The sequence below is a fragment of the Ursus americanus genome, chromosome 10 (genome assembly GCF_024610735.1).
Source record: "Ursus americanus isolate L20-20 chromosome 10, mUrsAme1.1.p, whole genome shotgun sequence".
NCBI classification, from domain to species: Eukaryota; Metazoa; Chordata; class Mammalia; order Carnivora; family Ursidae; genus Ursus; species Ursus americanus.
Genome location: NC_142136.1, coordinates 62,443,993 through 62,459,570, shown reverse-complemented (window position 1 = coordinate 62,459,570; position 15,578 = coordinate 62,443,993). Strand labels below are relative to the sequence as shown.

Genomic DNA, 15,578 nt, shown 5'->3' with positions numbered 1-15,578 from the left:
CCTTGCCTTTTCCTCTCTTTCAGGGCAAAGTTTGGAGTGATCTTTCATCCCTCAGTATAGGGATTGCTGACCATTCCCTGCAGTGACGCTTTATTTTTCCTTTGAGCATGTAAGACGACTAAAGTACTTAATGATCCTTGCTTAGTTTGACAAAGCAATTCTACAAGTACTTACACCGGTTAGGAACATAAAATGTCAAGTACAACATTACTATTAGGGCAAGAAATATCAAGACAATAGAGTTATGTTTTTCCTTCTTTTTTTAGAAAAACTCTCCCCGTATGGCATTCTTCTTATTCCCATAGAAACTCAATGATTGTTGGGGCGCCTGGGTGGCTCAATTGGTTCAGCGTCTGCCTTCAGCTCAGGTCATGCTCCCAGGGTCCTGGAACTCAAGCCCCACGTGGGGCTCCCTGCATGGTGGGGATCCTATGCCTCCTCCCTTTCCCTCCGCTGCTCCCCCTGCTTGTGATTGCTTACTCTCGTGCACGTGTGTTCTCTCTCCCTCTGTCAAATAAATAAATAAAATCTAAAAAAACTTTTTTTAAATAATTAAAAAAAGAAACTCAATGATTTTAAGTATACAAGTGTGGTATGAAAAATGTACAATGTTTTGTGTGTGTGTGTGCACATTATAAATTTACACGATCGTATTTTTGCTACAGATATGTACATTTTTTATTCAGTACCATATTTTAAAAATCATTCCATGTGGTTATGTGTGGATTGAGTTTGTTACTTCTGACTGCTGCATAATATTTAATAGTATGCTTATCGGACATTGTCGATATCCATTCCCTTGGTGCGAGACATCTAGGAATCTCTTCGTTAATCTGTACTCTTTTTATAATGTCCTAGGCTAACATTCTGTCCCCAAACCCCTACACCTTTCAACCTCTCTCTTGCTTTTGTAGCATCTATAAATTGAGTTTAGGCAAGATAGGCAGCCATCGGCCTATGTTTGTTTACACATTTTTGCACCTCAAAGAACTTCCAAACATTTCATTTTATTCTCATTATTAGTAAATGAAATGCTATGATTAACTCCACTTTATTGCTAAGGCAACTAGATTTTGGTGAAGACAAGTTGGAATAAGGCCCAAATGCTGGATTCTGGAGAATGAGCTATGACCAACCAAATTGTGATAAATGGACCCTAGATTGTGGTAAACGTTTTTAGTGTAGTTATTGGTGCTTACTAGTACCTGGGGGAAAAATTCTACCAGGAGATGAAATACTACAAATTATTACAGTATAAAAATTCATTCATAAACTTCCTGAATATGACTCGGTGTAAATGCCATCATAATCTACCATAACCGCCACAGAGTCTCTAAGCATGGCTTAATCTAGGCGTGAGGTGTTAACCTGCCACAAGCTCACCACAGCTTCTGAGCAACCCCAATCAGATCGCACGCAGTAGGAGAGGTTTATGTAGGAAGCTCTAAAATCCAGCACTTGACCTGTGTTAGGTGCCGATAAGTGCGATTCCTCAAGACTGGTCACGTGGGTAAGATCTAGGAGGCTGGCCTAGGGATCCGGGAACTTGGGTCTCAGTGTTACCAGTGTGCTTCCATCTCTAACTTGCTGTGTATGCTTGTGAGTATCAAGTCACTTCACAAGACCTCAGCTGACATTAGAGTCCCAGAATAGATGATTTTAGAGTCCTTCCAACTTGAAATTCTGTAGTTACGGTACATTGTTAATTTAAATGCGGTAACAACTCTAAAATATTCCTCTGAATAATGAATTTTAAAAAAATCTATAACTTCATACATTTTGGTACAATATATAAGTGTCAATGATTCTCTGTTGTTTTGACAAATAATTTTTTAATAAAATTTGCACATTTTAAGAGTATATAAATTAGACCACTACTGCACAGCAATGTGTTAGGCGAGATAATCAATTATGATGACGGAATTTTTAGAAATAATATGTTACTTCTCTATGGGTCAGAGCAACAATTCCTGATGTTCAGAGAGTAGTTTACAAACTACACGCTCAAGGGTAGTTTTATAATAACAGAAACAAACAGAAAGTTAATAGCTGTACAGTTTCACAGAAGTCTCCATCCTGAAGAGGATAAAGAAAAAGATTGATACTGACCCACTACCTAGTAGGTGAGATTCTTTGAACTGGTTTTATGACTCAGACTGGTGTGTCTCCATTAAAGCTACAAAGGAAGAAAGATCATACATTTCTAGGACTCCTTTTATTAGCAGCATACCCAGTTTTCAACCCTGGATTCCCATTAGCAACCCCAGACAGAAAAGAACAAGACTGAGAAGCTCAAAGCATACAGTGTGTAGAAGAAACCGGTAAAGGGTTTGTTTCGAACAGTATAGGGTAGGTGCCATTTTTCTCTAAAACCCAAGCACCTGTTCCATGCAACAAAGAATCTGAATTCCGGCACAGGTCTACTTGGTTGTGGGAGCTGTTGGCAAATTTAGCCCTTTTGATTGTCAGTTTCATCATCTTTACAACGGGAAGAAGAATGCATATTATTTGGAAAGATCTAGAGTGAATATTTTTAAAAGCTCTGCCGTTCCTACATCATATTTTGTGGTTTTTCTGGTTATACTTAGGATTAATATCTCATAGGGAATTTCATGGTACTAATAAAGAGAGAGAGATGGAAAACTCTCGTATGTCCACAATAATAAACTTATAAAACACTCAAGTTTGTTGCCACTGCCAAGCTTTTTTCCACAGGAAAAAACTACTTTTAACAGTTTCCTCCGAGCTGGGGGCCAGGTTGTGGTTACTCCCTGCCTGTGACACAGACATACAGGTACCAGGGCACAAACTTATACTCAAACTTACTTCTGAAGGTCCAACCCAGCTTGAAGTCACTTTGTACCACTATCCCTCTGCCTGGAGTTCACAATTCTCCCTGCCATGCTCACAAGCAAACCATTTGCAACCTGGACATGTCCCATTGTGTGTCTTCTGCAAAACAATTCCTTCAGAGATGTCCCCTGCTTCTTGACCAGGAGTGAAAGGTTGGAAATAAATAGATTGCTATTGCAAGACCCTGTGTTAGAAGAGTTAACACTGTAACAATTGTCATTATTTCTCTGCTTCAGTCAGGTCAAGAGAATATTCTGATATGTGGAAAAAGCCATCACTGATCCTGAGAACTAGTCACCCAGCAGATGAAGAAATGAAGGACAAGCACATAGAGAAACAGAGAGTATCTGTGTCCTTATTTGTTCCCTTCCAACCAGCCCATAGCCAAGTCTGCTCAATGCCTAAAGTTATCCCGCACAGGGTGTCAAAAGAATATATTTATTTTGGGGGCGCCTGGGTGGCACAGCGGTTAAGCGTCTGCCTTCGGCTCAGGGCGTGATCCCAGCGTTATGGGATCGAGCCCCACATCAGGCTCCTCCGCTATGAGCCTGCTTCTTCCTCTCCCACTCCCCCTGCTTGTGTTCCCTCTCTCGTTGGCTGTCTCTATCTCTGTCGAATAAATAAATAAAAATCTTTAAAAAAAAAAAGAATATATTTATTTTGTTTTAGAGTCAGGCAAAGGCCGGGTATCAAAAATTTCATAACAGAAATCTTAAAAATATGGTACTTCAAAAACGACAAACAAAACAGCATTTGTTACCTTTGGTCTCATATCAAATTTATTGATAAACCTTTGTAAAACATCGTGTCGTGACTCTATGTTGATGCGACTGTTTCTGGATCTCTTTTTCTCTGCACATAAAACTAATTTTGACTTCTGTAGCTTATGAGTTTTCATCTCCTGCTATTATATGCCTCCCTTATTCAGTAATCAGATTATAGAAGCTCTTAACAGGGTCCACAGTGACTGTTGCTGGTGATGACATAATCAAGAAATGGCGTGGAAGCTCAGGACAGGGAACAGAGTAGAGAGCTGAAGTAGGCACAGCCCATTAGAATCGCTCTGCCTTTATTAACTGAAAACGCAGCAAGTCAAATGCGTCTTTAACGAATCTTTAATGTTATCTGTTTTTCATCACGTAGTTCACTCTTGGGGCTAATTCCAGAATGTGTGCCTTCAGACTCGCATGGTGACTCCAGACGGTATGTTCTGTGGAGGCAGAACGCAAACGAGAAAAAGTCTTTTTGTGTTTTGTGTGTGTGTTTTGTGGGTCTCTGACAGGTTATCTGATGTGAGAGAAAACAATTATCCATGTCTAAAGGACTATAGCTTGTTAGTCATTATTTCCTTATATTTTAATTTTTAGTATGATATTAATATGTAAATGAAAACAATGTAACTCCAGCTAACCAAACACGGGGATTTGTGGGAAAGAAGGAATACCGTATCTCTCTATTTACCATGACTGTAAGAACCAGCGCAAATACAGTTTTCTGAAAATCAATTTGGGTTCTAAATTAAACTGAGTATACTCTGCCTTTATTTTCTCTTAATGTCAAAGACTGTGATATAATCAGAAGAGTGTGGGCTTTGGCCTTTAAAATACCCTAGTTCAGATCCCAGCTCCATGGCATTTTAGCTATGAATTGCTTGGGGAAAAAAAATCACAAAAATTCTATGATCATCAATATTGAATGATATGAGAATGGAGTTTATCACATCTAATTCTTATGAAAGTCTGAGGTAAAATGTTTATCCCAAGAAATACTAATTTTTCTTCTCTCTTCTTTCTCTTCCTTCCCTCCCTTTCTCATCCTTCACCTGCTTTTCCTCCTTCTTCCTTTTTTTCCCTCTTCAAAGTGAGGTGCATATGTCAAAACCCATCTTATTCCACAAACATGTCATTTGACACAGGGCAAAGTACTAAACTTTTTCCTTCACCTACAAAACTATTAACAACCTTTATGAGTTACATCAAATAAAATGTATATGAAAGTCTCGTATAAGTAAGTGTTCAAAAAATAGATTTCTTTCTTTCCTTTGTTAAGTTTTCTATAAACTTTGTGATTTTAGAAAACCATTGAGTTTATATACATTTTAGTATTTCTACTTCTTTGACTTATTGATAGAGAAATTTGGGATAGTACATGCACTTGATAGTATGAAGGAACATTTCAAAACTTTACTCAGAAATACCTATTAGGTATACCTTAATGCCCAAACACTTTTCTCCACACTAGAAACTAGAAAGAGTGAACAACAGGAACGAAGCCCCTGCATTATGGAGCAGCATTTTAGAGAGAAAGAGGCAAAACAAACAAACAAAAACAAACAAAACAAAAAAACCATAAACATCACACAAACAACCCATAAGAGATATGATAAATAAACAAGTTGTTTCTGGCTAAGAACGAATTGAGGTAGTCTAGTGATTTTTGAAAACAGAAAAATTGAGAGCTAGAAATTAACTTATTTAGCCTCCTATAAAAATTGCATTAGATCTATTAACCCCTTTTGAAGAAGTTTATGTCACCGCCTTAACCAATCTCTTTTTTCTTTCCTGGTTTTCAGCAACAAGTCTCAAGGTTCAAAAAATGTTGATTTCAGTTAGTGCCTTCATTCAACAAATAAATCTACTGCTATTTAGGACTCCGGTTAGATTCTTAATGTCTAATTGAACCTATTAGACACCTGTTCACCAGGGCTAAGATTCTCTCAGAAACACAATTAATCAAAGATGAGGCTGATTTTCCCCAGAAAGGACAGTAAAGTAAGTAACGCTTTCACTTTCTTCCCAAATCTACCAGAAACCTGGGAAATCAATTATTTTAGGAAATCTTGCAACACACCAAAGCCACCCTGTTTTATATCCTTGTTATATAGTTAACTACTCTCAATGTTATTCTCCCCAGTCATCCATTTTCTCCCATGATTTCTTCCTCGAACCCTTCTATTTTTTTTTAAAGATGTATTTATTTATTTTACAGAGAGAGTGGGGTGGGGGGGTGGCGAGAAGGAAGGGGAGGGGGGGAAAGGAGAGGGAATCTAAGCAGACTCCACGCTGAGCACAGAGCCCTACACGGGGCTCAATCCTACAACCCTGAGATCATGACCTGAACCAAAACCAAGAGTCAGGCCCTTAACCAACTGTGCCACCCAGGCACCCTAAACCCTTTTATTTTAAGTCTGGAACAATTCCTTCTTTACTTATTTTGTGTTTAATAAATGAGCTTTAAATAATTACCCACTGCTTTGACAATAATTTTCACCAATTTTCCCTTCCTGAATCCTTGCTGCTCACATGAGGAAACCACCCCCCGACCCCAGGTAGCCCTGTCCTATGGATGTGATTCATTCTTCACATTCCATCTATCAAGAAGTTGGGAGTCCAAATCTTTTTCCATTTTAGTGCATATTTCATAATATTGCTCCTCTACCATGTGAATCTCATGCTAACTTGCTCTGACCCACTCTGTTCTCCATTCTCATTCCCAGAGAAATTCCACTTTTATGATTTGACCTCTCGAAGTTGTTGACAATGTAAACCACTTTGCCCTAAAAATGTTTCCCTTACTTACATCTCCTGATTTTCCACCATCTTCACGGGTATGGTTGTTTAGGTTGTTTGGTCATTTCCTTTGATTCTGTTCATCCCTTGAACTACTCATTGGTACAGGCCAGAGACACGAGCATGCTTCTTGACTTCTCCAACTTTGTCACCACCAGCTTGAGTTGGTCTTTAAAGTCAGACCCTAGAATGCATAGATTATGTTTGCATACACATTATGCTTTATTTCTGTAAATTTCAGAATCTGATTAAGCCAAAGTAGATAGAATCTGTGATCCTTTTACTTTTTTGTTTGTTTGTTTAGTAACTTAGATGGGTCTTCCATATAATCTGTAAAATGAGATTTGGCAACAATAATAATAACTGGATATTAGAACAGTATGCCTAGTAATGTAGATATGTGTGCACCTTGGGCAACATGATCTGGTTGTCCCCTAGGAGATCTCACAAGCTGGCCTCGCTCTAATTAAGCGGCCATAAGTCCGTGTCTGGCTCTATACCTGCAGACTCTGACACTTAACTTTGTAGCATGCTCTCGTCTCTCACAGACGCGAGTTACTTAAGTTGAACTTAAGTTCAAGACTTGCTTTCTGTAATCAAGATGCCCTGTTCCATGGTTGTAGCTTCACAAAGACTGGAACACATGATTCAACAATAGCAGTGCATTTACTCCATGAATAAAGCTAGAATGTGGGACCTCACTAGAATTAGAGAGTCAAACTCTAGGCGTGGTATCAGAGGCTCTATCTAACCTACCTTCATTCATTTATCTTCACACGGACCAGCTTCATTCAAAGGACCTGAGTGATCCAAATCCATGAGCTAGCATTCCTCCTTTTCCAGGACACTATGTAACTGGAAATGCCAAAATCGGCTGCTCTGACACTTCTTTATCTTTTGTCTATAGCATTTCTCCAAATCGTGGCTGTCACTCCTATTCTGACAGACGCTTTGTTTAGCCACATTAATGCATTAGATCAGGTTGCAATGAAGTCTTTTCGGCCTGCAGCTTTTTCTGCTTTCTAAGGTGATCTGCATAGGCTTTCTTTGATCCAAGTTAGATGAGAGGAACTTACATACCACTAAACCTAAATTCGTTGGAATTCCTTAGTGTTATTCTCCTGTAATAAAAAAAATCATGTCCACATAATTCCTTATCCTTGACAAAACTCTTTTCATTTCTTTTCCCATTTTATTTTATCATAATGATAACTGAGCTCCTTGGTCCAGAGTGGTAAATTTTCTTATTTTACAAATGAGCCAATAAAGACATTGGGATAAAACTGGAAATTGAACTTCTTGCTACCAAGTCCAATAGCTAAAGCAGAGGATTCTAGCCAACAAATTTGAATTGGGGTGGCTTTGGCTATTTTCATTCATTAAACATGATCATAAGCAAATTCCACTCAGTTTAATGCCATCTAGACACACACACACACACACACACACACACATATACACACACACACATATATACACACAGATATATATACATGTCAGAATATTTATATCCATGATTGTCCTATTTTATTTCCTCCAAATGTTTTTTTCCTCTTTAAATTGCCTTTGATAAGGAGAGAAAGAGCAAGTGAAGGCCAATGATTGAGGCATTGTTATTGTCAGGAGAATCAGTCCTAATCCTTCTTCTACAAAGAGCTGTAGATGTAAAGTTTCACTTGTAGCCATCTTCCTTCTTACTTTTTTTCCCCCTTATCCACAGTGGAATCCTAATCTTCAGATATCATGGACCTAGTTTTCTGATACAGCCACCCATCTTTTTCTTTTCCTCTCACTTTTTCAACTAACCAATTAGTCTGGTTATGACTACAGTAGATACGTATATTCTTCTTTCTGTCTTATATAATAAGATTAATGGAATATCTTTATTCTATACACTGGTAAAATTTATGGGCATAACTTCCATATTAGTCAAAATACATTATTAAGTATAAGAAAATTGCACATATGAAAAATAATAAGTATTTTAATATACTTCCCTACCCCTCACTTCTTATTAATCAATAACACAATTAGATATTCATAAATGAAGTCTCCTATAATGGTTAGTGTATATTAGCATCAGCAAACTGCAGTGTATACATACATAAAACTCAGTTCAGTTTGAAAGTTCCTTCTTAAAAAGGAACCATGGCAAGTTTGTGTTCACAGTATGGTATGGTGAGATGGATGATAAAGGTAGGTTTAGGTGTAAGTACAAACATGTTATTAATACATGTAGCCACACTGTAACTTAAGTTGACAAAAGTCATGTAGACACTACGCAGGTTCATTAAAATGAGACCATTAAGTAGAAATCTGAGCAAAAATGAAAAATTCTATGCTTAGATACACAATTATTCTTGGTTTTTATATGTACTGCCTTCAAAACAGTTTGAGCAGTTAAGTGGCTTTATCAATAGAAGACACTTTCTATTTATCAATAGAAGATACTTTCTGTATCCTCAGAAATTACACCATTATTCAGTAAAAGTTTCTAAAGTAACAGGACAATAATTTTACTTTATCCAGTTTTTAATTGATGTAAATATTGCATTGATGAATTTCTTTTTATGTATTTGTGTATCAGTGTCCAACTTTTGAGAATCTTAAAAGGTATTTACAATTTCATTCACAATAGCATCAAAAAGAATAAAACACTTAGGAATAAATTTAAGCAATGAAGTGCAAAACTTAAACTCTGTAAACTACAAAACATTGTTGAAAGAAATTAAAGAAGATTTAAATAAATGAGAAAGCATCCCATGTTCATGAATCAGAAAACACCACATTCTTAAAATGGCAATACTCCCTGAACTGACATATAGATTCAATGAAATTGCTATCAGATTCCTAGTTAATCACTTTTTGAAATTGAAAAGCTGACTCTAAAATTCATATGTATTTACAAGGGACCTAGAATAGCCAAAACAATGCTGAAAAAGAAGAAGGCTCACATTCTCTGATTCCAAAACTACTACAAAGCAATGATAATCAAGACAGTGCGGTAATAGTAGAAAAATAAACATATATGTCAATAAAAAGGAACTAAAAAGAAATAAGTCCATACACACATCTGTGATCAACTGATATTTGATAAGGGTGCCAAGACCTTTCAATAGGAAAAGAACTGTCTTTTCAACGAAGCATGTAGAGGCAACTGGATCACCCCTCGCAAAAGAATGAAGTTGAACCCTTACCCCTTTGCGTATTCAAAAATTAAATAAAAATGGATCAAAGACCTAAATATGAAAGCTAAAATGATAAAACTTTCACAAGTTTGGCTAAATATTGATAACATTGACAAAGCATGCTTAGATATAACAGTAAAAGCATAAGTAAAAGAAAAATTGGACTTCATCAAAATTAAAAACTTTTGTGCTTCACCAGGAAGAATCCAAAAATCGAGACAACATTGCAGCTCACGACATACATGATAAAGGATTTGCATCAACGATCTATAAAGAACTCTTAAAATTTAATAATAAAATACAAATAACCTAATGAAGATGGGCAAAGGATCAGAATAGATATTTCTCCAAGGAAATTATACAAATGGCCAATAAGTACATGAAAAGATGCTCAGCACCATTAGTTATCAGGGAAATGTAAATCAAAACCACATGAGATACCACTTCCCACCCACTAGGATGGCTAGAATAAAAAAACTCAGAGAAAAAGTGTTGGTGAGGATGTGGAGAAATTGGGATTCTCAAACACTTCTGGTGGGGATGTACAATGGGGCAACAGCTGTGGAAAACAGTCCGGTGTTTCCTTATATCATTATACACAGAGTTACCGTATAACCAGTCATTCTACTCCTAGGTATTTGTCCAAGAGAAATGAAAGCATATGTCCACACAAAACCTTGAATCTGAAGGTTTATAGCAGCATTATTCATGATAACCAAAAGGTGAAAACAAACCGAATGCCCATGGCTAAACAAAATATGGTATATACATCCTGTGGATTTTTCTTAGCCATACTGGAGTACTGATACATGTTACAACATGAATGAACCTTGAAAACATGCCAACTGAAAGAAGTCATAAAATACCACATACATAATCCAATTCATATGAAAACCAGACTAGGATATCAATAGGGACAGAAAGGAAATTAGTGCTTGTTTAGGGCTGGAGGGGGCTGAGGTGGGAGCATAAGATGGTGATGGTTAAAGCGTACACGATTTCTTTTTGAGACGATGAAAACATTCTCAAATTGACTATGGTGATGTTTGCACATATCTGTGAATACACTAAAAACCATTGAATTTTACACTTTGAGTGAATTGCATGATGGATTATATTTCAATGAACTATTAAAAGAGATAATTATTCTTCAGATGACTAAGAATGGCTAGAAAATTCATTATGATTGAATATAAAACAATCTTTTCTAAGAGATGAAATATAAAACTAATTATAATTATATAACTTATTTTGCTTTAGAAAAATTTATTACCCATTTATCATCTGCAGATTGAAGATTAGGCTATTTAAAGCCATTGAGCAACATCTTTAAAAACTTCAGCTTCAAAATTGAAAGGGCTCGTTTCTCTTTGATTTTTTAGTACAAATGTGATGATTTCCACATCTCTTTCCTTCTCTACTTAAAGAGAACTTTGTTATGACAAACTCCTACATGAAACTCTTTAATGACTCTTAGTTGTGCCCAGGATAAAGACCAACTTCTGAGCAACTGTTTCTCATCTTTAGGAATTGACATAGACATCTCTTGTTCTCTGTACCCAAACTGGGTTAGGTGCCCCTCCTAGATGCACCCCCAGGGACATCATGTTTATCGCACTGAATTATTATTTTCAGAAAATTTACCTTTTTTTAGTTCAGTGACTTTTTGTTTTATTATTTTATTCTCAGCCTGTATCACAATGCCTATCACAAAATGTGTGCTTAATCAATGCTTGTGAATGAAGGAATAATTGCTGCAAAAAGTGACTTATCAGGTGGCTGGATAAAAATATAAAGATGCTAATTGATCAATGTATCACCAATTAAATACACTTATTCTAGGCATGACATTAAAAAGTGTGTCTTTTGGGGGAGCCTGAGTGGCTCAGTCCATTAAGCATCTGCCTTCAGCTCAGGTCACGATCCCATGGTCTTGGGATGGAGCCCCGCATCAGGCTCCCTGCTCAGCGGGGAGCCTGCTTCTCCCTCTCCCTCTGCCCCTCCCCACCTCTGTGTGTGCACGCTCTCTCTCAAATAAATAAAATGTTTAATAAAAATTTTTTTGAAAGCGTGTCTTTTCTGTATGTCCTGTTACATTTCTACCTCAAAGAAAACTAAAATACATACCTCATTTAACAAAATTGTGTTTTTTCAATGGTTTGATAGACGATGAACAAAAAGAAATCCAGTCTACAAACACTGACTGCCAACCACCAATTGTATGGCGAACAATACCATTTCTGATTTCTTACAATGCAAAACATAAGTGAAAGTTTCCAGTCCTGACTTTGTGAACTTCTCTAAAAAAGTATAGCTCATCTTTTTATTCCCATGTTTACCCCAGGGTCCGATTTCTAGTGGGGCATGGTGGGAGGTGGGAGGGAATTGTAGAAAGTGAAAGCAAAATTAAAGATCTAGATCATCTGATGAATTCAGTTACAATTTCCAACTTGGTGCTTTGCAAAGTGGTAACTGTGAATTTTATAGAAGAATTCCAATTGCTTCCACTGACTCAGCAATTCAGCTAATTGCCATATTTCCATCAGAGAATCAAAATATTGTGATGTTATCATAATAACTTGGCCAAAATTCTAGTCCCTATTTTTGTTGGTATTAGTGATAATTTTCCTTTCTAATGCAAACCTCAGAAACTATTTTAATTAGCATGGGAATTTTATGCCACACTCTTTATCATTGAGTCATTTTTTGTGTATGTACTAAATTGCATTGTTTATGGTTCATATAAATTCTCATGTAGTTTTAATTTCATTATTCTAGCTTTATTGTTACACCAATGAGTTACATTACTTTTATACCAAATTATTATTGTTATTATTATTATTATTATTATTATTATTATTATTATTTTGTTGTGCACTGTTAAAACCAAAAAGGACCATTTAAACAAATGATTGGTCATTTTAATGTTACCTACACACTAGCTTCAAATTTAGTGATTACTCTTTAGAAAAATGGAGAGTGAGATCAGCAATCGTAGGCTTTTTTCAAATAGCAATTGGATTTTAGGAAGAAGTATGCATTTGATTTTTTTTTTTTTTTTCTGGCTTTCAGTCCCATCATAGCAGTTTTTCTTATTCTTTATTGCTTCTCCATCAGATTCAGGAACCTGGGAGAAACATAATGGAACTGAAATATTATTTGAGTTTTTTTCTCTCTCTTTTTTTTAAGCTTCAGAAGATCCTGGCTATAATGTCTGGATAACTAAGTCAGTGTTATCTCCTAAAAATGATCTGTCTTCTTTCTTGTCACCCAGTTTCAGTACTACTTCTATGTTTGCCTGTCAACAGTCCTCCTCATTCTCTCTATATATACATATGAGATCCCGTTCCTTAAGACGAATTTCTTCTATAAATCCGTATATATGCTAATGGACTTGGAAAAAAAAGATAGGAAAAATAATATAGTTAAATATGAAACATAATATAAAACATAATTGCACAAAGCTTTTAGAAAAAAAAGAACAGGAGAAAGTTTTCATGATCGAGGCCTAGATTAAGAATTGTTAAAATCAATATAAAACATAAAATTGAAAGATTGGACTTAATCAAAATTTTTAATTTTGCTTTGCAAAAAAACCCTTATTAAGAGGACAAAAAATGGGAAAAATATTCGCAAAGCACATATCTAACAAAAGACTAGTATCTAGAATTTAAAAAAAAAACTCTCAAAACACAACATTAAAAAACACACATATAATAATCTAATTAGAAAATGTGCAAAACACATGAACAGAAATTTCACCAAGATATCGTACAGACGGGAAATAAGCACAAGAAAAGGTGTTCAACATCATTAGCCTTCAGGGAAATGCAAATTAAAACCTCAATGAGATATCATTACACAGTGATCAGAATGGATAAAATAAAAATTGGTGACCACACCAAACACTAGCAAAAATTCAGAGAAATTGACTCATTCATACATTGCTGTTAAGTATATAAGGTGGTACAGCCACACTGGGATACAGGTTGGTTGTTTTTTTGTTTTTGTTTTGTTTTTGTTTTTGTTTTAAATAAAACTAAGCATGCAACTACCATTCCGCCCAGGAATTACAGTCCTGGTCACCGAAAAACCTGTACATGAATGTTCGTTGCGGCTTTATTTGTAGTAGCCAAAGACTGGAAACAATGGGTGAAATGTTAAATTATGCAACTTTATATCAGGAAATAGGACTCTATAATAAGAAATGAACAAACTATTGATAGATGGAACAACTTGGATGAATCTTCAGAGAATTATATTGAGTGAAAAACACTAGGTTTTTCACCCCAAAGTCTACATACTGTATGATTCTACTTACATAGCAATCTTAAAATGATACTATTATAAAAATGGAGGACAAACTAATGGTTTTCAAGGGTTTGCGATTGGGAGGTGTTACGAGATGGATGTGGTTTAAAAGGGGGGCAATATCAGGGATTCATGTGGCAATAGAAATGTTCTGTTTCTATGGTTGTAGATATATGGTTGTAGATACACAAACCTATACATGTGATAAAATTGTGTAGAACTAAATACACACACAAGACAACCCACATAGGTATAAAGAAAACTGCAGAAATCTGAGTGAGATCAGTGGATTCCATCTATGTCAATATTCTGCAATATTGTATTGTAGTTTTGAAAGATGTTTGTTTCCATTGGGGGGGAAATGGGTAATTGGTATGTGAGATATCCCTGTATTATTTCTTACAACTTCATATGAATCTATAATGATCTCAAAATTTTTTAAACACTGAATTAAAAAAAAAAACAGAAGAAATAACCACTCACTTAATATTTTATGGTGTTTTATTTCTTGTACATTTCTACTTTCCTATTTGTTTGGTACTTCTAACTTCAGAAAGGTGATGTAGCATAGTTCAGTATTTTAGAGATAGATGGGACATTTCCATCCAGAAGTTTCAAATATCAGCAGATGAGATGTAAGCAAGTGCAAGGCCCGATTTGCAGCCCCCCACAGCAGCTACATAAAGATATCAGTTTCCAGCTTTCCCCCAGACCACCAGCGCATTTTGCATTCTGAATGCTGAAGCAACACGTTAAATTATTTCGTGGGAGTAAATTAAACCTCTAAGTATATTGATGCCCTGAAAGGAAGTCAATGCAGATAACCTCTTATTCCCAGAGTGCAGAAACCCGACTTGTTATCTGCAGGCTCAGGAAAAGAAAATCTTTAAGAAAAAAGACATCGGGTAAAACAATTAGACCTAAGGGAAACCATAAAAACAGATCAATTAGGATTAATTAAAAGTCTGGATTAAAGAAAATTCTTTAAAGTAATAAAATGTTGGTCCAATTATGACCCAAGCCTGGAGGAACAGGATTTGCTAATGTTGGGAAAGAGAAATATTGAGTCTTAAATATCTAAATGAAATCCTGAATGGCTGAGGTCTAGTGTGTACAAGAAGATGGTGCTGGTCCCATAAAGTGGGGCCACTTTATGAAGGTCATACTAGGGAATCTTAATCACAAGAAAAATAGACAGCTCTGCAAGATAGTGAACAGAGGAGAAAAATGAGCATATTGGCCTTTTAGAAACACCTTGTTGTCTCTCAAGTACTTCTCAAAACCTCATGGTTGATCCAACAGTGTCTTAGCAACATGGTATGAATATATTTCACTAGGTAAAGACAATTAATGAAGAATTTTTTTTTGAGTTGGTTCGAATAACTCTGCTACATTAAATCCCTCTAGAAAAGTCTTCCATGATACCCTGTTAGATGAAAAAAAACAAGTCACTAAATAATAGGCATAGTATAAATTCCATTTTTGATCAGAACAATAAAAACCCATAACCTACACATATATTTATATATTTATTTATATTATAAATGTATATATTAATATATTATTATGTGTATATTTTATAATATATATTAATATATTTGCAAAGGCAAGGATAAACATGAAAAACAGCAAATTTTTAGCAGTGTTTCCATTAGGA

The 15,578-nt window shown here is 35.7% G+C and overlaps 1 protein-coding gene across 3 annotated transcripts in view; it reads left to right on the top strand.

The window, feature by feature from the left end:
• The window catches only part of LOC148109375 (uncharacterized), a 540,493-nt gene extending 537,031 nt beyond the window's left edge, over positions 1–3,462 (top strand). For all 3 annotated transcript variants that reach the window (XR_015725973.1, XR_015725974.1, XR_015725971.1), the window contains one exon: positions 3,090–3,462. The gene's annotated coding sequence lies outside the window, so the exon portion shown is untranslated. The remainder of the gene's footprint in view (positions 1–3,089) is intronic.
• The last annotated feature ends 12,116 nt before the right edge of the window (positions 3,463–15,578 follow it).